This window comes from Puma concolor, chromosome A3, assembly GCF_028749965.1.
Source record: "Puma concolor isolate L17-30 chromosome A3, mPumCon1.1.hap2, whole genome shotgun sequence".
Classification (NCBI taxonomy): domain Eukaryota; kingdom Metazoa; phylum Chordata; class Mammalia; order Carnivora; family Felidae; genus Puma; species Puma concolor.
In genome coordinates this window covers 114,126,686-114,139,306 of record NC_141669.1, presented here as the reverse complement: position 1 = coordinate 114,139,306, position 12,621 = coordinate 114,126,686, and positions in this window count along the sequence as shown.

Below are 12,621 nucleotides of genomic sequence, written 5' to 3'. Positions count from 1 at the left end.
CTTGATTTCAGCTCAGGTCATGATCTCATGGTTCATGAGACTGAGCCCCACGTCCGGCTCTGTGCTGACAGCTCGAAGCCTGCCTGGGATTCCCTCTCTCCCTCTCTCTCTGCCCCTTCCCCACTCATGCTCGTGCTCTCGCTCTCTCTCAAACAAATACACATTTTTTGAAAACGCAATTTCAAAGCAAAAATTTGGATCTCTAGCTTCTCTTGAACACTTAAGAGGATCTGGCAATCTCACGCTTGCATTTCCACTAATATTTATTGAGTACCTACTGATGTCAGGCACCGTTCCAAGTGCTTTCTCCCCTGGAGCTGTTGTACAGGTAGGTACAAATATTCTTTTTCATGGCTAAGGAAGCAGGCACAGAGGGGTTAAGTGGCTTGCCTAAGAACTCACAGGCAGTCGGGGCGCCTGGGTGGCGCAGTCGGTTAAGCGTCCGACTTCAGCCAGGTCACGATCTCGCGGTCCGTGAGTTCGAGCCCCGTGTCAGGCTCTGGGCTGATGGCTCGGAGCCTGGAGCCTGTTTCCGATTCTGTGTCTCCCTCTCTCTCTGCCCCTCGCCCATTCATGCTCTGTCTCTCTCTGTCCCAAAAATAAATAAACGTTGAAAAAAAAAAAAAAGAACTCACAGGCAGTAAACAGCAGCATCAGCATTTGAACCCAGGTAACAAAGCTCTAGAATGTGGGCTCCTAACCGTTAGACCGCATGGCCTGATGGCAGTTTTGTGGGCTGAGCTGTGCTGCCCTCTCTAGGTAGAGCACGTGTTCTCTCGTTACCAAGCTTCACACTTTTGTTGCTGTTGTTAAGTGTTTGGTCTCCAGAGACTCTGAGTTTGCAAATTCTTGTTGCAGAGAGAATGCTCCTTGCTTCTGAGGGCAGGGACGGTGGGAGACACAAAGGAGCTCTAGGAAGCTGTGAAGGAAGGTCGATGGAGGCTGGCATGGGGTGGGGGGAGGGGAGCCTCCTGCCCCCTTCTTGATAGTGCGGCAACAGGTGGCCAGACTCTGTGGGGATGGATCCAGGCCCGGAGATGCCAGACTCCAGCAAGACTTTGAGGCCCCAGGCTTGGAAGCAGGCTTGGACTTTAGGGCTTGTTGAGGCTTTGGGCACAGCCGTCAGAGGCCTCCCGTGGTCCAAGTGCCAGGGAGAGCCCCCCGGCTTCCCTTCTTGTCCTCTGGCGGGGAGTAGCCTTCAGTAAGGGCAGAGATTAAATTTCTCTCTAGTCCAGAAGGATGGGGGCAGTAGGGGTAGAAGTTTATTTTTTTGTTTCTTAAAAAAATTTTTTTAATGTTTTTTTAAATTTATTTTTTAATGTTTATTTATTTTTGAGACAGAGAGAGACAGAGCATGAACAGGGGAGGGGCAGAGAGAGAGGGAGACACAGAATCCGAAATGGGCTCCAGGCTCTGAGCTGTCAGCACAGAGCCCGACGCGGGGCTCGAACTCGCGGACCGCGAGATCATGACCTGAGCCGAAGTTGGACGCTTAACGGACTGAGCCACCCAGGCGCCCCTTAATGTTTATTTTTGAGAGAGAGAGTGCGAGCAGGGGAGGGGCAGAGAGAGGGAGACGCAAAATTGGAAGCAGGCTCCAGGCTCCGAGCTGTCAGCACAGAGCACAGCGTGGGGCTCAAACTCACAAGCTGTGGTATCATGACCTGAGCCGAAGTCAAAATGCTTAACCGACTGAGCGACCCAGGCACCCCATGTTTCTTTTTTTTTTAAAGGGTAGAGACCCCAATGTGGGGCTCAAACTCACAATCCCGAGATTAAGATTCACATAGTGTCCCGACTGAGCCGGCCAGGCATCCTGAAATTGATTTGGTTTTTGAGAAAAGAAAGAAATGAATATTTCTTGCACACCTGAGTCTGGGGGTTAAGATTTACATCTGATGTGACAGTCTGTAATTATTATTATTATTTTTATTATTTCCGCTTTTATGAGGCTCTCTTTTTTGGTTTGTTTCTTGCATTAGACTGTGAGCCCCTCGAGGGCAGAATGACGGACAGTGTTCATCCGTGTTCACCCTGCACATCTACTGTCTAGAGAGCGCCAGGCATATGTGGATACTCAATTATCATCATGGTCATTGTCACGCACACGCATGGAGTGCTTACTTCTCGGGCACTGCGCTCGACATCTATATATAGTAACCAACCCATTTGATCCTCACGCCATCCCATGGGCAGGCATCTTCATTGCCCTCATTTACATGTGAGGAATCTGCAGTTCAGAAAGGCTAAATAACTTGCCCAAGGTCACACAGCCTGCGTCATGTCTAATAAGTATTCATGAATCAACGGATGAGGGACTGATTCCTGGTATGCTCTCCCGTCTCTCCTCCTGCATGGCTGTGTCCCAAGGCGCCCGGGAGTACAAGGGTCAGACCCAGGCGGGAGTCCCTGAGGCGATGTCCTCCCCCTAGAACTGCCGATCGATTGTTTTCACTCACCTCTGGCCTCTCCTTCTGGCCTATTCTCTCTTCGCCCCCAGCATCATACCTACACTTCAACATATTAACTACTCTTGGGTCTCCAGATTCTTTCAGCCTGTCTGTTTTGGCTCCTGCTCTTGCCTGTGCCAGGACCGCCCTTCCAATCCGGAGATTCCATTCTTCTAAAAGGAGAAGCCCGGAAGGAAGGGAGGCCAGGTCTTTGAACCACATCATTCGCTGGTAACACTAAAATGCTGGATTGCATCTGGTCTCCAGCAGCCTTCGGGCGGTGGTGGTGCTGAAGAAGGCCAGTATTCCCGTGCCCGTCTCTCTGGTGGGGATACAGGGTCCCAGAGAGAAGAAGGGACTTGGGAAAAGCAACAGGGGATCAGATTCAGGACTGTGCTAGAAATATGAGCCACTGTCCTCCCAGCCCAGAGCCCTTTCCACGATGGGGCAGCAACTCTGGTGTTACACAGAGAACAGGCCTGACCGCCCCCCAAAGAGCTTCTCAATTCTGAGCTAAGAGTGCCTGAAGTTCCTCCAGTGGAGAGATCACTTTCTTTGGGGGGCAAAGGGTGCCGAAGACGTTTTGGCCCCCAGGGAACCCCAGGGAATGATGAAAACCCCTGTGAGGAGTCCTACACTGAGCTCATGTCAGCCTGTTCCCAGGAGGGTGATCTGGCTGACAGGCAGCCAAGGGTGAGATGCCGTGGGAAGGAGACCCTGACTGAGGGCTGGAGGAATGTGGGAAGCACCAAGGCAGGCAGAAAAATGGGTCAAGGGTGGGGGTGTCAGCCAAAGGACGGAGTGGCTGTGAGAGCCTTCGCCCTCAACTTGCTGTGTGATGTCAGGCAAGTCTCTCTCCTACTCGGAGCTCCGATCTGGGTCAGTGCTATGGAAAAGACTTGCTTCTGGTTTATCTTAAGGCTCTTGGTGTCAGGAAGTTGGGGCCCTAGGTGGTGGTTGCCTTGACGACTATCTCTGTGGAGATAGTGACCGAGGAGACTGTTGCCATGACTATGATTACAAGGTCCAAGAGCCAATGGACTGGCTATCAGTCCCGCCTCGACACAGGCCCCTCGCTGTCACCTCCTTCCATCACCCACTGAAGTTCAGTGTTTGTGGGGGCCAGAGAAACTGACGCCCAAAGATGGCGTCAGGAGTCAGGGACCTGCCTTGTCATGCCTTCTCTTATCCTCACCCGCTGTGTAACCTTGGGCAAGTCTTTGCTTCTCTCTGGGCCTTTCTCCACATCCGGAAAATGAAGACGTTGCACAAGGCCCTTTTCACTCTAGATTCCTATCAGTTTGCCTTTATTTTTTATTTATTTATTTTTTTTTCAACGTTTATTTATTTTTGGGACAGAGAGAGACAGAGCATGAATGGGGGAGGGGCAGAGAGAGAGGGAGACACAGAATCGGAAACAGGCTCCAGGCTCTGAGCCATCAGCCCAGAGCCTGACGCGGGGCTCGAACTCACGGACCGCGAGATCGTGACCTGGCTGAAGTCGGACGCTTAACCGACTGCGCCACCCAGGCGCCCCCTATCAGTTTGCCTTTAAATAAGAGACAAAGTTTTAAGCCAAAGGGTAGTTTCCAGGAATGATGGGAAAAGTATTAACAACTGTTATGACTGGCCATCGCTCACGGACCCGTCCACACAGGCCTGGACTGCCCTGCAGTGGCAGGGGTTATCCCTTTAGTAGCTGTAAGTGGGGAGGTCTGGGGAGTCCCAGAGGAGGGTCCAGAGTGGCCAGTATGCTTGAGGGGTACCTGGAGGGCACTCGGGACAGGGGTTGTTAACAAGTAGGCAAATATCTAAGTATTTTGACCGCTGGGGTGGCCATAACTCTGCATACTGGCTGAGCGCGAGCCTCTGTTGTGTCTCTGATAGTGGCATTATAGGCACTGAGTAGCGAAGGATCAAGCCAAGCCCTCGTCAAGATCTCTGAGAGGAGGATCCGTCCTTCCTGGTCACTGCACCTTCGGACTAGGCTGTGCATAATCCCTAGAGAGTCAGACTTGCCAGCGTCTCAATTCCGGGATGACTGATGCCCAGACTAGTGGGGAGGGCACAGCAGGAGCTGGCAGAGCAGGGGAGCCCAAGGAGGAAGCAGAGAGCTCAGGGGACACCTGCTCCCCGTCTCCCAGGAGACTAGGCCCTGGGCGGGAGGCCAGACCCTTGGCCCCCGGGATCTGCTCCTCTCCCCCCGCCCCCAGTCCACTTGTCTCTCTCAGCAGGACTTTGCAAACAGCTTCTCCGGATGGACGGATGGACGCGGCTGCTGCCTCCTCCCTGCACACTTTCTATTCCCAGCCCTGAGCCCCAGCCAGGGTTCCTCAGGAAAATTGGCTGAAAGAGACATTTTCCATGCCCTTGACTCCTCTGCTGGGTAGCCGTCCCTGCCTCCACTCTCTCTAGCCTCTTCTCCAGCTGCTCACCAGGACCCAGAAGGAGGGGAAATACTTACTTGGTCAACTGGTTGCCGCTCTGGGACCCTTTAATTTTGTATGTCATTTTATCTTCCTGGGCCTCAGTTTCTTAATCTGTGAAATGAGCTAGCTACCTTGGGAAGCAGGCTTGAGAGTCAGACTTTTTTTTTAAGATTTTATTTTTAAGAAATCCCTACACCCAATGTAGGGCTAGAACTCACAACCCTGAGATCAAGAGTTGCACGCTCCACCAACTGAGCCAGCCAGGCACTCCAGGAGTCGGACATTCTTGATTTATTCATTGGCTTAGCTGGTTACTAAACTGTGTGACTTTGGACAAGACACGTCCTGGGGCCTCAGTTTTCCCCATCTGTAAATGGTGTTGTCCCTCACTGTTGTGAGGGCAATAAAATAAGCTGAGCACTCTGCACATGGCAAGTGTTCAACGAACACCTATTTTTTTAAATTAATTGTTATTAGAGCCTACTAGAGGCCAGATGCTGTATTACATGCTTTACGTATCCGATTTCTTTTCTTTTCTTTTCTTTTTTTTTTATGTTTTATTTATTGTTAGGAGAGTGCAAGTGGGGGAGGGGCAGAGAGCGAGAGGGACAGAGGATCTGAAGTGGGCTCTGCGCTGACAGCAGCGAGCCCGATGTGGGGCTTGAACCGTGGTATCATGACCTGAGCTGAAGTCGGACGCTCAGCCACCCAGATGCCCCTATGTATCCGATTTCTAATCCATACAACACCTGTGCAAGGTGCTGTCACCCGCTTTGTAAAGTCGAGGGTCCAAAGGTTCAGAGAAGCTAAGTAACTTGTCCAAGGTCACAGATGTCATATGGCTGAGCCAGAGGGATTCAAACCCAGATCTGGCTGATTCCAGACTTCCTCTTCTAACCAAGGCTCTGGTAACTGGAAGAAAGAACATCCCTCTGCCTCAGGCAGATAATAAAGAGCAGAATAGCTCTGGCTGAGATTTTTAATCCAGCCCTTACAAGCTGTAATTTCAAAGCTTCACTGGGGTTTTGGGCAGCTAAGGGGCACAATCACCAAGAGGAATACTGCTCAACTTGGTTATAATTAAGGAAATGCAAAGTAAGTAATGAGGCATCTTTGTTTCCAAACTTTCCTCATCCTGGCCCCAAGAAAATGTGAAACGAGAAAAAACCAGTAATACCTAATGTGGGTCATGGTATGGGGAATTGGGCACTGTTGGTCTGAATATAAAAAAAAGTAGTCCTTTTGGAATGCAATTTGGTAGTGCCTGTCAAAATGTAAAAGGTGCATGTTCTTTGACCTAGTAAATTTGCATTTGGTGATTTCTCCTATATGTGCAAAAATATTCACTGCCATCCTGTTTGTAAGGGCGGAACATTTACAGTAAGCTAATGTCCTTCAGTGGGTGAACTATGTACATCCATATTGTGGAATATCTGGCACCCATGAAAAAAGAACAAGGTGAAAACAAACAAATAGACAGAAAGAATTGACACAACACAATTATAATTGGAGGTTCCGGCATTGCTTTCTCAGCAACTGGTGAAGCGATAGGGATAAAATCAGTGAGTGTGTGGAACACTTGAACAGCATTAGTAATTACCTTGGCCTAACTGACATTTTAGAGCACCCCACCCAATCATGACATTGAACAGTATTCAATAGTATCATGGAATGAATAGTATTTTCAAGCGCACAATGGAACATGAATCGCGGTAGACCAGATGTTGTGCTATAGAACAAGTTTCAAGTTTGCAGTCGAATTAAATTAGAAATCGGTAACAAAAGAGATACGTAGAACTGCCCCCGTCAGTACTTGGAAATTAAACCACATGCCTTTGAATCACCTGTGGGAAGAAGAAATCACAGGGGACATTAGAAAATATTTTGAACTGAGTGATCATGGAAACAACACGCTAAAATTTCTGGGCTGCATCTAGAGCAGTGCGTAGAGGGAAATTTATAGCTTTATATAAATTATGTAGTTTTTTTCTAAAATAGCTTTATTTTTTTATTTTTAAAGGTTTTATTTTTAAGTAATCTCTACACCCAATGCGGGGCTCGAACTCACAATCCCAAGATTAAGAGTTGCATCCCTTTTAAAATAGCTTTAAGTGCTCGTACTAGAAAAGAAGAACGTTTTTAAACAAATGATATAAGTTCCTATTTTAAGAAGCTAGAAAAAGAATAACAAAAAGACCTCAAAATAATGAGGTAAATTTATGTGTACTGGCATTGATGAAAAGCCAGAGTACATTAAATGAAAAAAGCAAATTATATCTAATATGTACATTTCACGGCAGGGATTGCTTGTCACCTCTCGATGTCCATACTCCCCTTCTTTAAATATGGAATTCCTTATTTTGAGCTGACACAGAGTAAAGTACATTTCTTAGACTCCTTTGCAATCAAGATGTGACTAAGTACTGGCCGATGAGATATAATCAGAAGTAATGTGTGCATATTCTGAGAGGCTGTGCCCTTTTTTTTTTTTTTTTTGGCTCCTTCCCACTTCCTGCTGGCTGAAATGTGGATGGGACTGTTTATAGCTTGAACAGAATACGGTACTTAGGATGGTGAACCACAAGATAGAAGGAGTCAAGGTCCCTGTTCTGTAGAATGCTATGCCAGCCTTGGACTGCCTACTTCTGGACTTCTTTTACATGAAGGAGAAATAGACTCCTGTCTTATTTCCATTACTGCTATTTTGGGTTTCATTCCTTGCAAATGAACTCCGTGCCAATGCATATAACTGATTCCATTTATGTGAAAAACAGCAAACGAATCTATGTATGTGTATCAAATGGGTGATTTTGACTTTGGTGCAGAAGTCTCCAAGATAATTTGCTTCAGCATTGAAGACATATTCTTTTACATAACAATAAGTCCAGAGGTGGAATACTTCTGGGATGGCTAATTCAGTGACCTGACTTCCTCATCAAGGACTTGGGTACTTCCCATCTTTCTACCTTGCCACCCTCTGATTAGATTTTGTCTGAGCTGCAAAATGCTGACTACAGTTCCAGCATCACATTCATACATTTCAATGACCAGCAGAAGAGAAAGGATGGTCTCCTCCTGCTGCAGCTTAGTTTGTTTATCTACAAGCCCTTTTTAAGAAAAGTTTATTTATTTTGAGATAGACAGAGGGCATGAGTGGGAGAAGGGCAGAGAGAAAGAGGGAGAGAGAGAATCCCAAGCAGGTTCCGCACTGTCGGTGTGGAGCCGGACTCCAGGCTCGAACTCACGAATCATGAGATCATGACCTGAGCTGAAATCAAAAGTCAGACGCTTAGCCAACTGAGCCACCCAGGCGCCCCTCCCAGCTCTTTTTTAAGAGCAAAGAAACTTTTTTCTAGAACCCTCCAGTAAAATCTCCCTCATGTCTTATTGACCATAGCTGGGTTGTAGGTCCATCTTTAAACCAATCTCTGGTTCTGAGCAATCAGGATTTATTTTAGATCCCATGGAAAAGAGAACAACAGAGTAAAATTGCAACTCTGACAATGTGGAAGGGAAGAAAAATGACCAAATGTCTGCATGTATGTACCGAAAAATCTGCAAGGCTACACCCCAAACTGCTGCTAATGGTGGGAACCCCCGGGGAAAGGAGTGGTACCGGGGGAGAAGAAAGGAATTCTGTAGCAAATCCTAAAGTTGCCTATCCAATGACCCTCCCCACTTATCCTTTGCTTGCAAAAACCATCTTGTTAGGGTAGCATAGGGATGAATCATGATTGGCCCGAGCCAGGTGTGGCAATCTCTTTCCTTTTTGCCAGATAGTTGGCTTCCTCAGCCCACCTTGCATCTGGTCGTGAGACCCAGTTTGGCCAGTGAGATATGAAGGGAAACTGCTGGGAGAACAGTTTCCTCTTTGGTAAAAAGAAAACCTCTTTCTGACCTTTCCCTTTCCATTCTTGCTTGAGATACTGGGGTGAAGATGTGATGCTTGGGGTTGTTGCGGCCATATTGCAACCATGAAGGAAACGCCGAGAGAATTATGGAGATGCAGACCCAGTGACCTGGCATTTTTAGGGCCTCTGGACACCTTGTTAGAAAATATCCTTATAAGGATTTCTATCATGTGTAGCTGAGGGCAGCTTAACAAATAAATGCATCTTTACTTTTTACCATATATTTTTCTGTTGTTTTGATCTATTCTTCTAATTAACATGTATTCTTTTTGTAATTCAAAGTTCAATTTAAAAAATATACTACTTGGCACTGGGCACCTTTGGTATCCCAGTAGGTTTGAAGACGCACTTTTGGAAAGGGGAGGGGAGGAGTTGAACAAAAGGGACAAGCTGTTCCTTATAATTAAGTACTAACTTCATGGTCTGAGGGTTGACCTTGCAGATGGGGGAATGGCTGAGAGTACATTCTTCTGTCACTGTTTGGGTTCAGACCAGAGGTTACAAACTGTCGGCCTCTGGTCCGAATTTGGTTGGACATGTTTTGCTTATCTTGTCCAGGCTTTTTATTATTTATTGATTTATTGATTTATTGATTCAATATAATTTATTGTCAAATTGGTTTCCATACAACACCCAGTGCTCATCCCAACAGGTGCCCTCCTCAATGCCCATCACCCACTTTCCCCTCTCCCCCTGGGTTTTTAAAAATTAAAATTAGCAAGGGCGTCTGGGTGGCTCAGTTGGTTAAGAGTCCACCTCTTGATTTCGGCTCAGGTTATGATATAGAGGTTTGTGCGATCGAGCCCTGCATCCAGCTCTGTGTTGACGGGATCTGTGCTGATGGCATGAAGCCTGTTTGGGATTCTCTCTCTCCTTTTCTCTCTGCCCCTCCCCTGCTCGTTCTCTCCCTTCTTCCCTCTCTCTCTCTCTCTCTCTCCCCCCCTCAAAATAAATAAGCATTTAAAAAAATAAAAATAAAAATTAGCAACTAGTATTTAAGAATTCGTATACTTTGGGGCGCCTGGGTGGTTCAGTTGGTTAAGCGATCCACTTTGGCTCAGGTCATGATCTCACAGTTCGTGAGTTTGAGCCCTGCGTTGAGCTCTGTGCTGACAGCTCAGAGCCTGGAGCCTGCTTCGGATTCTGTGTCTCCCTCTCTCTCTGCCCCTCCCCTGCTTGCACTCTGTGTGTCTCTCTCTCAAAAATAAATAAACAGTCAACACCATTTGTTGAAAAAAAACAAAAACAAGAATTGGGATACTTCACATAAATATCTGCCTTGCTGGCTTTCTTGGAAAAACCTAAATTCAGGCAACACTGGATTCATTTCCTAACAGCAGTAATAGGCAGCTCTGATCTGTTGCTCCCCGTACACAAGGCAGGTGCTTCCAGTTGGCTGCAGACCTTGGTGCTCCCTAATGTCCTCCATTCAGTCTACTTCATGATTTATGTTACCTATCTGACTCTATGAGCATCTGTTAGTGACCCCTGGGTTTGGGGTTTAGAATTAACGCACATGTGGGTATGTAAGATTCAATGATCGCTTCCTAGACAATTGGCTGTCTACAAGGCATCTATCCTCATTCACATAGGTGGGCAGATTTCTCAAAGAACACTGGGTTTGGCGTGGGCTGTTCTCTAGGCTGTTCTGTAAGACCAGAAGAGCTCTAGCACCCTTGACTGCCCGGCTGGAGCAGCTGGGGGTCTTGATCCAGTCCCCATAACCCACTTCTGAGGATGCATTACTGCTGGGGGAGAGGGGTGATCCGGAAGCAAGACCTACATCTGTGGGTAAGGAGTAAAGTTTTCTGAAAGGTGGGTGGATATTTGCCCAGTGGAGCTCTGAAGAAGCTGGTGTTCCTGGAGAGAAACAGGAACCTGAGGAAGGCAGGCAAGGTCAGATTCTAGGAACAGTGTTCCAGTGCCTCTGACATTCCACTAGGAGGGAAACCCTTCAGTTTAGGGTTTTCTCTATTCATTAGAACAAGACTGAGTGTCTGTGTGTGTGTGTGTGTGTGTGTGTGTGTGTGTGTGTGTGTGTGTTGGGGGGAAAGTGAAGACCCAGTCACCACCTTCCCACACCCTTCATCCTACCCTGCTGTGGTAGGCAGAAAAACAGTTCCCCAAAATGTCCACGTCCCAATCCCTGGAACCTGTGAATATGTTACGTTACATGGCAACGTGGAATTAAGGTCACAGACGGCATTGTTTGCTAATCTGCTGACTTGAAAACGGGGAAGTTATCCTGGATTATACGGTGTGCTGCACGTAATCACAGGGGTGGAGAGGGAGGCAAAAGAGGGAGAACCAGAGGGATGGAGGCATGAGATGGACTTGGCCTGATGTTGTTGGCTTTGACGATGGAGGCAGGCAGGGATCATGAGCCGAGGGAAGCACCTGGCCCCTAGAAGCTGGGAAAGGCCGGAAACAGATTCTCCTCTAGAGCCTCCAGAAAAGAATTCAGCTTTGCTGACACCTTGATTTTAGCCCAGTGAGACCCACGTCGGACTTCTATACAGAACTGCGAGATAACAGATTTGCGCTGTTTTAAGCCCCTATGTTTGTGGTAACTCATTACAGTAAAAACAGGAAATAAAGACACGAGGCCACGTGTAAGTGAGATCCCTACACTGCCAGCTTCAACCTCCAGACTCATGAGATGATTCCAGTCACTCGAGTCTTCAAGTTTCCCAGCCGAGGCCCTAGAGAGGAGTTGTATCCACTCTGCCCTGCCTGAATTCCTGACTCACAAAATCTAGAAGCATAATAAAATGCTTGTTTTTATGCCACTAAGCTTTGGGGTGGTTCCTTATGCAGCCTAGAAACCGGAACGGTGACCTATCCTAGCCTTGAACTTGAACCAGATGGAACTGGAGAAAATTGCACACATTGCTGAACCCAGAGCTCCCATCCCATCATCAGTATTATTTTTAACTGAACCCTGATCCGAACAGAAGGGAACGCTGCTGAAATTGAAACTGAACTTGTGTATTTTTTCAAGCTAAGGTACTAGAATATTCCAATATTCTTTTTTCAACGTTTATTTATTTTTGGGACAGAGAGAGACAGAGCATGAACGGGGGAGGGGCAGAGAGAGAGGGAGACACAGAATCGGAAACAGGCTCCAGGCCCTGAGCCATCAGCCCAGAGCCCGACGCGGGGCTCGAACTCACGGACCGCGAGATCGTGACCTGGCTGAAGTCGGACGCTCAACCGACTGCGCCACCCAGGCGCCCCTAGAATATTCCAATATTCTTGAGTCAGAGACAACCACATAGAGAATTTTACCCTAACGCCTTCGCTCTGTATGTTTTGATTTGCCTAAGGTTTTACGGTCGTGGCAGAACTGAGAGATTCTTGGTCTTTATGAAGCAGACAGCTGTGACGCTCTTTACCCTCCTTGCCCTCCTTCAGAACACACACCCTTGTCCAAGTTTGTTGAGTAAAGGGAGGCTTCAGCCGCCCCTACCCCTAGGGGACGAGAATTTCCCACCATCCGGGGACAGGCAGTTTCAGCCTGAACCTGATAACTCAGGAGGGGGGCTCCCTGAGTGGAAGCTTTGTGCCCTTGGCTGAGAAATTGTAACTTTCCATCGAGGCCAGTGATCCTCAGTATTCAGGGAGCCTGGCTGGGGTGTGTCAAGTTCCAGGTGGCCTTCGTCTCATCTGGATCAGGCCAGCACAGTTTGTGGCCGTCTCCTACTAAGGAGGCTGGGGCGGGGGGGGGGGACTGTGAAGAGACTTGGGGCCCTTTGGGAGACATTCATCTTTCCAGCGCTTTATCATTTTTTCCATAACAGTACTCTCCCTTCAAGGTGGAAAGTCCCAGCT